At 42.3% G+C, this 12357-nt stretch overlaps 1 long non-coding RNA gene across 1 annotated transcript in view; it reads right to left on the bottom strand.

Moving 5' to 3' along the window:
• Positions 1-9574, bottom strand: part of LOC139549458 (uncharacterized) — a 157555-nt gene extending 147981 nt beyond the window's left edge. The window contains exon 1 of the long non-coding RNA XR_011669887.1: positions 9241-9574. This is a non-coding gene — a long non-coding RNA (uncharacterized lncRNA). The remainder of the gene's footprint in view (positions 1-9240) is intronic.
• Positions 9575-12357: the final 2783 nt, after the last annotated feature.

Genomic DNA, 12357 nt, shown 5'->3' with positions numbered 1-12357 from the left:
TTATCATGAGAGAGTCTGTCCCTCTGCACATTGATAAGTAGAGTAGCTGTGTTATCATGACAGATTATTTCCTTCTGCACACTGATAAGGAGAGTAGGTGTGTTATCATGTGAGAGTCTCTCCCTCTGCACACTGATAAATAGAGTACAGCAGCGATGAGCTAGTGGTCAGCCAGCAGCTTTTCAAGAGAGAGGGATGAGGAGGGTGCTGAGGCAGGAGAGGATGAAGGGTAGGGCAGTCCTCTCCAGGGAAAGATATGGTTCTCTCTGCCACAGCGCAGCCTCAGCCCCTCGCTTCACCCAGCTCCAGACCGCAGGAAGGACTGTCCCGACTTAAAAGCCTGTCTTTAAAAGCGCCGGGCAGGGATGAAAAACACCCCAATTAGAGCCCAGCACCCTCCTTAGGGACACAAGCTGTTTTGTGACATTAAAACCTTCTAAATTATGCAGCATCCTACCGATGTAGCAACACAAAACAATAGAGCAAGGATATTTATCCAAATGCTGGATGTGTTTAGAAAGCAGGTGTTGATGAAGGAGGTTTGGTCAGTCTGAAATGATACTGTGTGGTATGAAGACAGGCAGGGGTGGAGGGTGGACAGTATGTGAGCTTCTAACTCGAAACCGGAGCACATGCTGCAGACAGATACACTTTAAATGTACTTACTAACCACTTTACCCTAAAACAAATTACTGTAATGACAAAATTATTAAACCGTGAAAAAAGCTTCAATAAGATCCCATACAGTATATCAGCAGTACCCTGAAGCAGTGATTGAGATCATCAGCAATGAGCTCTGAAATGTTACATTAGATTGATGTCTGTGGAATGAAGAGATTACTAGAAGTAGCATGAATGTGTGTGCCTGTGGTTGATAATGAACCAAACAGTCACTGAGGGAGAAGCATAGAGAGAGCTGGCTGCTGCTAAACATCGAGGATGTGTAACTGAGAGAGGCTGACACGCACAGTGTTATGTTTTAAGAAGACAAACTTAAAGTGGAATTGGCAGCATTTTAGCAACATGTATTCTTATTAAAATATTTTCATATTTAACTAGGCAAGTCAGTTAAGAACAAATTCTTATTTACAAGAACAGCCAGTTAACTACCTTGTTGAGGGGCAGAAAGACAGATGTTTAACTTGTCAGCTCGGGGATTCAATCTTGCAACCTTTCGGTTACTGGCCCAACGCTCTAACCACTAGGCTACCTGCCACTCCTCATATAGACCCCCAGGAAGAATGTGACACTTAAAAAATGAAAGAATCTGACAAGCGAGCACTTAGATATGGTCATTTTCACCTTTTCATAAATGTTTTGAATGTTTGGGAATGATGTAATGTAACGAGTGCGCAGAGAGTCGGGAAGCAAGTTCAGGGAGTGAGTGTTTTAATAAATAAAAGAGACAATGAACATGAAAACAGAGTCAATAACACCTGAGTAAAGAACCAAGGGGAGTGACAGATATAGGGAAGATAATCAAGGAGATGATTTAGTCCAGGTGAGTGATTTAGTCATGAGGCGCAGGTGCGTGAGACAATGGTAACAGATGTGTGGGATAATCAGTAGCCTGATGACCTAGAGTCTGGAGAGGGAGTATACGTGACATGTAAAGTAAGGCATTTGTGGAAATTCTACAGTGATATTGAGTGGGAAAGCGGCCGTATGTTTGGACAATTAATAAACCTAAGAAAAACATCTGTCTCGTCCAGGACCGGAGTCTAGACAGACCGGTGCACTATAGCCAATCAGAGCTACAGTAGGCCTTTATGCAAGCCATTTGCCACACAGCCTGCCATCACTCACTTTGAACTGGACTGTGTGTTTACAGGTAGTAGGCCCTGCCATCATTCACTTTGAACTGGACTGTGTGTTTACAGGTAGTAGGCCCTGCCATCATTCACTTTGAACTGGACTGTGTGTTTACAGGCAGTAGGCCCTGCCATCATTCACTTTGAACTGGACTGTGTGTTTACAGGCAGTAGGCCCTGCCATCATTCACTTTGAACTGGACTGTGTGTTTACAGGCAGTAGGCCCTGTCATCATTCACTATGAACTGGACTGTGTGTTTACAGGAAGTAGGACCTGCCATCATTCACTTTGAACTGGACTGTGTGTTTACAGGCAGTAGGCCCTGCCATCACTCACTTTGAACTGGACTGTGTGTTTACAGGCAGTAGGCCCTGCCATCACTCACTATGAACTGGACTGTGTGTTTACAGGCAGTAGGCCCTGCCATCGTTCACTATGAACTGGACTGTGTGTTTACAGGCAGTAGGCCCTGCCATCACTCACTTTGAACTGGACTGTGTGTTTACAGGCAGTAGGCCCTGCCATCACTCACTATGAACTGGACTGTGTGTTTACAGGTAGTAGGCCCTGCCATCACTCACTTTGAACTGGACTGTGTGTTTACAGGCAGTAGGCCCTGCCATCATTCACTTTGAACTGGACTGTGTGTTTACAGGCAGTATGCCCTGCCATCACTCACTTTGAACTGGACTGTGTGTTTACAGGCAGTATGCCCTGCCATCACTCACTTTGAACTGGACTGTGTGTTTACAGGCAGTAGGACCTGCCATCATTCACTATGAAACTGGACTGTGTGTTTACAGGTAGTAGAGCCCTGCCAGCATTCACTTTGAACTGGACTGTGTGTTTACAGGTAGTAGGCCCTGCCATCATTCACTTTGAACTGGACTGTGTGTTTACAGGTAGTAGGCCCTGCCATCATTCACTTTGAACTGGACTGTGTGTTTACAGGCAGTAGGCCCTGCCATCATTCACTTTGAACTGGACTGTGTGTTTACAGGCAGTATGCCCTGCCATCATTCACTATGAACTGGACTGTGTGTTTACAGGTAGTAGGCCCTGCCATCATTCACTTTGAACTGGACTGTGTGTTTACAGGCAGTAGGCCCTGCCATCATTCACTTTGAACTGGACTGTGTGTTTACAGGCAGTATGCCCTGCCATCATTCACTATGAACTGGACTGTGTGTTTACAGGCAGTAGGCCCTGCCATCACTCACTTTGAACTGGACTGTGTGTTTACAGGCAGTAGGCCCTGCCATCATTCACTATGAACTGGACTGTGTGTTTACAGGCAGTAGGCCCTGCCATCATTCACTTTGAACTGGACTGTGTGTTTACAGGCAGTATGCCCTGCCATCATTCACTATGAACTGGACTGTGTGTTTACAGGCAGTAGGCCCTGCCATCACTCACTTTGAACTGGACTGTGTGTTTACAGGCAGTAGGCCCTGCCATCATTCACTTTGAACTGGACTGTGTGTTTACAGGCAGTAGGCCCTGCCATCACTCACTTTGAACTGGACTGTGTGTTTACAGGCAGTAGGCCCTGCCATCACTCACTTTGAACTGGACTGTGTGTTTACAGGCAGTAGGCCCTGCCATCATTCACTTTGAACTGGACTGTGTGTTTACAGGCAGTAGGCCCTGCCATCACTCACTTTGAACTGGACAGTGTGTTTACAGGCAGTAGGGCCTGCCATCATTCACTTTGAACTGGACTGTGTGTTTACAGGCAGTAGGCCCTGCCATCATTCACTTTGAACTGGACTGTGTGTTTACAGGCAGTAGGCCCTGCCATCATTCACTTTGAACTGGACTGTGTGTTTACAGGCAGTAGGGCCTGCCATCATTCACTTTGAACTGGACTGTGTGTTTACAGGCAGTAGGACCTGCCATCATTCACTTTGAACTGGACTGTGTGTTTACAGGCCGTTGCAACAGTGCGACTTTAGATCACTGGAACGCATTCGCCAAAAGCCACAAAATACACCTGATTGGATTTCTACAAATATGTAAACACCACAGGAGTCCTCTTACATTTGGGAACTACCAAATCTACCAACAATACCATAGTGTAATAGAGCCTATTTTAAAAACCTCTTATAAAGTTGGTTTTTGTAGCATAAACTGGGAATTTGATATTTTTTACTGATATTATGATTGTCTGTTTGTTTAATATATGCAAAATAGTTCAAACGCGGTCAGTTCCACTTGAAGGTGTTTAAAAACAGGGCATTAATCTTCATGCTGCTGGCTGATTTTCAGGGGACTGAATCTCTCCTAGAGAACTAGCAAAGAGATGCCTTCATCCAAGCCGCATCTCCCTTTCCTTCCCCCTCTTACCTCACTCCTCCATCATCCTCTCTCCTCTTTTCACCCACGTGTTCATGCAGTTCTCTTCTTCAATCACTATCAGTCCTTATTCTTCTGCAGAGCGCTCTGATTAAAATATATATTGTATTCTGCATCACTTTTAAGAGTCATCCCAAAGGAATTCACGACAGTGAAGTTTAAAGCTTTGATTTCAAAGTAAAGCACAATGATCTCAAGACGTGATGAAGATAGCTGGCTGGGTTTAACAACATAATGATAAAAGACTAACAACTGGCATGTGGGGTGTTTCAGCATACCCCTCTTTGGAGATGCACCCTCTCCAAAGAGGCCACTGTATCCATATAGCTACAGTGGTTGAAAATTGCTTTCCCAAATTGTTTTATTTAATTTAGCTTATGGTAGAGCAAATGTCTTCATGACAACGCATAACAACATGGCTGCCACCTACAGTTCAGATGTGTCAGACCAGGCCATTCACTCAGATCCTACTATCCTCACACCAGATTTGACTAATTGACTAGCCACAGAGGTTGACATGAAGACAGACATGGCATCCACAGGGTGCAATGATGACCATGTCATAGAGAAGTAATGAGACTTGCCACCAACCCCCAATACTGGACTCCCTGTAGGAGAGGGTCAGGGTGGTGAAAGGAGACAGGGTCTCTCTCGTGTCAGGCTCACAGCCTCAGGGCACTATGGGGATGAGCCGTGGAGGACAGGAGACGGGAGGTTTTCAATCAGACAGACCACCTCAGAGCACACACCATCATCACGTCCCTATCACAGCAGTACAGCCTTGCGATTAAAAACGAAAGAAGAGAAATCAATCGTCAGCAGCCTCAAGCCATTCGAACATCTGGACAGTCGGTTGAGGACCAATAATCACTTCCCCTGTTGTTTCCCCAGCAGCAGTGAGAGGTGTGTTTATACTATTTTCTTTTTAGGAAAGATGCCGATTGTGAGTGCAGTTTGATGCTGATTGTGAGTGCAGTTTGATGCCGATTGTGAGTGCAGTTTGATGCTGATTGTGAGTGCAGTTTGATGCCGATTGTGAGTGCAGTTTGATGCCGATTGTGAGTGCAGTTTGATGTCCATTGTGAGTGCAGTTTGATGTCGATTGTGAGTGCAGTTTGATGCCGATTGTGAGTGCAGTTTGATGCCGATTGTGAGTGCAGTTTGATGCCGATTGTGAGTGCTGTTTGATGTCGATTGTGAGTGCAGTTTGATGCCGATTGTGAGTGCAGTTTGATGCCGATTGTGAGTGCAGTTTGATGTCGATTGTGAGTGCAGTTTGATGTCGATTGTGAGTGCAGTTTGATGTCGATTGTGAGTGCAGTTTGATGCCGATTGTGAGTGCAGTTTGATGTCGATTGTGAGTGCAGTTTGATGTCGATTGTGAGTGCAGTTTGATGTCGATTGTGAGTGCAGTTTGATGTCGATTGTGAGTGCAGTTTGATGCTGATTATGAGTACAGTTTCAGGTATTGTTTTAACAATGTGAGAATTAGACTTAACTTTAGGCAGTACAATGTTCAACGCCAAGTTCCTTCCCCACAGAGAGAAGACAAATGATACAACAGCTTTGTAAAGGAAATGTGTTCCCAGCGCCAGCTGTAACTGCATGCACCAAACTCTGTATGCCTTTCACACAGTCCTTATCGACACAGCTGTCATTGTTGTTGGTTTAACCCACAGAATTTGATTCTTTTTAGCTGCCTCTCTTTTCCAAATATCACTAATCCTGCTAGATGAAATCTGCTGATGTTCTCCTTTGGCTTCCACACACCTATATTCCTAGTCGGCATGATAAGCCTTAGATTTACCATGGAGGTATATCTGGTCTGCCTCTGGATCATAGAGATTCACCCAGGCAATAAGAGATACAGCCAGGGCTTCACTGTGGGCACACCCACCTGCCACGTTCCAACAAACACACATACGCTTGGCAAGAGAATAATTTGACATTAATTTAGCCATATCTCTCTCTCCCTCTAGCTTCCATCCTGTATCTCTGCTCGTGTTTCAGTACCTTTCAGCTCCATTGTGAACACCAAGAGATTAGGCCTAAAAGCCTGCAGTGGACACAGCCCAGCCATGTTGACAGACAGGGCACAGTAAGAAGACTATACCTGAGAAATATCCCCAACTAATCAGGCAGCAAATGTTTGCACTGACAAAATAAGGGGGGGAACAGAAGACTCAAATCAATCAATAATGGAATGGAATTACAGGTTGTGTGCAACATAGCCTCTCAGTGTTCACACCTCTCATAAAACCATTACAAAAAACCGAGAAGCCCTCTACATTGCAAAAACCTAATCACATTATTTTGCCATAAATAATGCATACTCAAATATGATTGAAATTCAATGAGATTTTCATGTAACAGGATGGATATTCCATCACTTTGCTGAGAGCTCTATACCTCACAGCCCGGCAGGCAATAAAGATAAGTCAATTCTATTATCAGATTGATTTCTTGTACTTTTTCCAACATATTAAAATGTATAAATATATTCTATTGACATGGGTCCTTGATAAAACTTTACTTTCCAGTGTAGAATTTCTGTCTGCACTCCATCACCTCCTTGAGCTTTACTGCTATCAAGAACTACTCATAAAATCATTGTAATAGTCTGTCTAGACAGATGGGTTGCCTCCCACAATGTAACCAATGTTTCTAGTGCTGTAACCCAATTCCTTTTGAAGTTATTTTCAGCCAATGACAGTAAGGGACCTGCAACTCATGAATCACTAGTAAAGTCTCAACTTGGCAGAGTCATGACATGACAGAAAAGCAAGGGTTTACAGGCGAGTGTTCACAGTCCAGTGGAGGAGGTCAGAGCAGCACAGAGAAGGAGAAAGGAGAACGCGAGGAGAGACTGATGGGAAATCAGGATATGGGTGTTCAGGTCTGTAGAGGGCATGTTTGGATCCATCAGGAAAGCGCCTCCAAGTGCTGAACTCAGTGAAGTGAGTAACATATTCCTCTAAAATCACACCAGGGCCTGATTACATGAGGAAGCAGAGCATGGGCAGAAAAACAGGAGTTTCACAGCAGACTGACTGGTCCACCTGGCCACAGAAATCCCTGCAGCCATGTTTTAATCTTAATCCAGAAGGAATACAGGCAGTGGGATTAGAGGTGGTCACACACATTGGTGGTCTCAGAGGAGAAGATCCCAAAAGTTTAGCACAAACATAAGAGACCTGGAAGCTGCCCAAATGTCAGCACAAACATAATCCACACACACACTTGGATGAATATATGATGTGCCATAGATGATCTTGATTATACTGTTGTAAGCATCAGTTCCAGTATTATATGTAACTTAATGTAGCTGCTATGGCAAGGTCCCCTGAGGGAAGTGAAATACTTCACAGTAGAGTTGGCTGCTCTGTAACTTAGTGTTGAGCATTACCAGACAAGGACAAATGATCTGACCTTGCTCACATGGCATATACATGTACATCAAACTCACTGCTCAGTGATTCGCAACGCTCTGGAGTTCTACAGTATGCACAATAAAAGACATCTCATAATGTACATTGCAATCAAAACAAACCCCATTGTTGATAACCTGCAAAGCAATCACATACAGATGCTATAGGCCATGGTTGTAATGGGAGACACATCTAAGTAAGATGATTCTTACTGTAGATAGTGGATCAACCTCTTGAGATTGTGACATTCACAGTCTTCTGTAGTATCACAAGCCCAATGTATTGATTGTCTCATAGTCCCCAATGCAATTCCCTGTAAGATCCTTGACTATCAATGCAGCAAGCTACCTTGGTGGATATAGTAATTGCAAATCACCAACGTGCAATGAACACTTATGAATTAAATGCATATGATAGGTAGACATTTTAAATCAAGCAATACACATATTTTCATAATACAGGAACAGATTAATATACATCTTCTGGGTATATTTTCATATAAGAGGTGACTCAATAATTATATGGATATCTATATGGAAAAATATTTCTCTCATGCGCAAATTGAAATATACAAAATCCATTAAATAATCAGATATTGAAAACGAGTGAATCGTAAAGATAACGCTGGAAATAATCAATCTAATATGTATAAGTTAAGTTTTTTCTACAATGACAATCAGTCATATTTCATTTCATTCCCTTTTATGACACGACACTCCCAAGTGGACATTTGCGGAAACTTTCAGCACCTCACGGAGAGGACAGCTCTAGCGGAAATTCATTCCATGGCTACAAAGTGCAGCTTGTTGAGGTGAGCTCAGACTTGACTGATTGAATATTCAACTCTTTACACTTCAAACGAGGATGGCTATTTGTATTTGGCTCAGATGGACATTAAATTATACATCCTCGTTTACATGCAGAGGTGTTTTATAGGCTACCATGGGGCGCACCAGCGGAGGACAGAAAGATGCCAGCTCTGTGCTTTTACGCCAGCTCGTGCTGGCTTCACTAAGAAGGATCAATAAGAGTTTTCTATTCAACAATTATTCACAGTTATGTAATATTTCACAAGAGTGACAACAAGTGGTAAACTTTACACGCACAATAAATGACATTGGCATAAATTACTATTACAAAACAAATGCTGAGTGTATCCGATTTCACAATAATTAAAGTTTAAAATGAAAGCAAAAGGCCAGAGGTGCATCAGTAAAACCATGATGACGCACTGTATGCTTCTCAAGCTGCTGTTAATACAGTGTCCACACCCGAATATGTTTTAACCAATACGTATGTAGGCCTATGTACATTTGCCTAGCCAACAGTTCATTTTGAGATATAGTGATGTAGACAATAATCGATAGGCTTTATGGTCGCGGGCTGCTTTCTCTTGATTCTTGCAATAAAATACAAATAAATAACTCTAAATAGGAAAATATGTTAATGTACTGAAATGTTCCGTTTTGGAAAAATACTAGTGTGTAAAAACAAACACCATTAAAACATTGCCCAGGTAGGCTACATAGCCGACCGACAAAAGAGGAATTAATGCTTTCCACTCCTGCACTAGATGCATCTCAATCTGTGAGCAAACCAACAGTGCAGCAGACACTTAAAACTCACAAATAAATGGCAACTTACCCACTTTTCCAATTTCTGCGGTATTATACTGGTCTGTGTGCTTGTCTAAATCAAAAGAAGAATTGGTCCATGCTCACATAAACATGTGCGAAACTTTCCTGTGTAGCCCACTTTACCCCGCAGCGCAAACACCATAGAATGGTAAATGAAAACTACAACTGCCAACTGGACGAGTTGAGAGGATGTCGGTACTTCTCTGCTTGTAAAAACAAAAGAGCTGATACTGGAACCAAATCAGTCTTCGAGAGAAGCCTAATCCTCGAGAAGATGTGAATCTTGTACCGTTATTTATAGAATAGTTAAAGCAGAGATGGAAAAGCAGTGCATACAAACCTGTCCATGCCCCTTCTCTTCTCCTGCAGCGGAGCGGGTAGCAAGCCGGTCAGCCTCCCTGGGTCCTAAAGCTGCGCTAAAACAGTGAGTCCTATTTGATCTGACTGCAGTGGGTGGTTTATTGTGAAATTAATGTACATTCTGAATTTTGACTTTTGACCAATAGTGGATGTTCAACATGGGAAACGAGAATGTCGAGCTCCAATTCATTATCGGGGGTAGGCTATTTATAATCTTTGGCTGTTATTATAAGGTCTGTGATAGGCCTAGGCTAATGTGAACCTGTGTTAGCCTAATCAAGACCCGAAACTAGCATTAGTCATGGCTGTTCTCGCCTGACTTGAGTAGTAACCTCAAATCAAATAAAACATGAACAAACTTTACCTATTTTTACCTGCTTCTTTTCTACTCGAAGAGCTCTTTGTGTCTGTTACATACATTGCAAATTTGCAATAGGGAACTATGTCATCATCTTGTTGTTTCTCATGGCAACCTCCTCTTTGATTAAACTGCTGAGAAATTGAGGCGAGTGGGGTACATAGTTCCAAGTACGTGTTAGTTCACCCATGTAATGATAGTGTAACCATTTCCTTTTGTCTACATTATCCCTGAAAATATTTAAATGTATGAGTAATTTATATACAAAAACTCATAACCAGTTCAAGATGAAAATCCATGAGCTCAGGATCGTAACTACAAACATGTTTAAAGCAGAAACACACACTCCTGTCCACAAATATACAGCTAGTAAATTATCAGATTCCTTTAGGCACAAATCTAGGTATATGGGAGAAAATAGGCAAAATATGGTTTCTTCAAGATCCTGGTCATTGTCAATTATAAAGGAGAGTTAAGGTTAATCACAAAGGTCTCTAATTATAATAACTGCCACAATTGGACTATTCCATAAAATATGCTTTACACTGTTTGTAGCCTTCTGGCTGGAAAATACGTTTGTGATGAACATGGTAGCTTTTAACTTGCCTTCTGCTGAAAAGTGAAATCATTTAAGGATCAAATATTATATTTGGCTACAAAATAGTAGTCTCTGTTGATGCATTTCTGTATTTCCATCATGGCTTTGGAGCAGTCCATCAATTCATTCATTGTTCTTCCCATCTCTTCTCTCCCTCTGTTTGTAGATTGAAAATTAAGCCATTTCAACCTCAAACATGTTTTAACAATCTCATGTATTTCTAGAATAATAACTAAGGATAAGACCTCCCCCGCTTCTGTCAATCACTTTGAGGCCAGCTGTTTGAAATGTATTGAGTCGACATGCAGGTGTAACGGTTTCCGTCGTCTGAAGAAGAGTAGTCGGACCAAAGCGCAGCGTGGTAAGTGTTCATGCTTATTTATAGAACAGAACACTATAACAAAATAAGAAGAGAATAAATGAAACCGAAACAGTCCTGTAAGGTGCAAAACACTAAACAGAAAATAACTACCGACAAAAACCATGTGGGAAAAAGCTACCTAAGTATGGTTCTCAATCAGAGACAACGATAGACAGCTGCCTCTGATTGAGAACCACACCCGACCAAACACAAAGAAATACAAAACATAGAAAATGAACATAGAATGCCCATCCAAATCACACCCTGACCAAACCAAAATAGAGACATAAAAAGCTCTCTACGGTCAGGGCGTGACAGCAGGGCCCTGCCAGCTAACCATCCCTCCATCTGCGTTTTAACATGCCTGTCCGGGCTGAGTGTGCAGACCAGTGTGGTAATGGGGTAAGTACAGGGGTAATGGGGAACTCCAATCAGTACTAATTCTCCCCACATACTCATCATCCCACAATGCACAGCTGCACACTCCTTCAAGGGCCTGTTCTTCTTCTCTATGTATATATTGTTTATAAGGGTGTAGTAGTCAATACTGGGTCCATCTTCATTGAATTAAATAAGGGTTCCTTTCTGCAGTATTTTTAGATGGGTAGATTTATAATTACAATGCTGCTTGAATATATTGCGGTATAATTATGTTCAAGGTCTGCTATCCCTGTCTGGATAGCAGGTTAAGATGATGAAGGACTGTCAATAAGGCATGTACTGATGAGATGCAAAGGAGTATATTACACCAGTAAAGCCCACCAATCAGAACAGGTATTGAAATGAAATAATGAAATAAGGGCATTTGTATAACAAGTACAAAGAGCAAACAGCTGGGATGCTGGCAACTGAGTTGCAATAATTTGAACCCAGAACAGTGTGATGGTCATTGAAGTGGCCCTGTGTTTCCTACTGCAGTGCTGTTGCTGGTTCCGCAGCGTGTCAGATCCTGAGAGACAGTCATAGTTCAGATCCATTTACATTCACTGGGTGTGCCTGGGACGGAACAGAAAACTGAAGAGTCAGCTGCTGAATTCATGTTTGATATCCGAAGGACAAGCGCCTACATCTGCAACTTGCTAATGATAATACAGAGAATGCAATGACGCACGATGGGGTCGATAGAGAATAAATGGAGGACAAATAAAACCCTGATCTTGACTTGTGTTGATTTTTTGAACTACATCTGACTGGCAAAACAAGTGAAAAACAATGTTTCGCCTACACACTTTGTCATGTCGTTACACACCCTGGATGTATTCAGTATATCTATGCTGTAGAGATTGAGTGGTATTTTTAAACTAAAAAGTAAAAACATGGTAATGGCATTCTACTGGTGCAGTGATCGCTGCTTAGTGGGAGAATGTTAGAGAGTTTAACAGTTTAATGGTGAAGCTCACTGACTTGACTAGTTAAAATAAATGTTAAATACAATTAACTAGTAAAA

This window comes from Salvelinus alpinus, chromosome 22 (genome assembly GCF_045679555.1).
Source record: "Salvelinus alpinus chromosome 22, SLU_Salpinus.1, whole genome shotgun sequence".
Classification (NCBI taxonomy): Eukaryota; Metazoa; Chordata; class Actinopteri; order Salmoniformes; family Salmonidae; genus Salvelinus; species Salvelinus alpinus.
The sequence above is the reverse complement of the archived record's forward strand: the minus strand, read 5'-3'. Positions and strand labels throughout refer to the sequence as shown.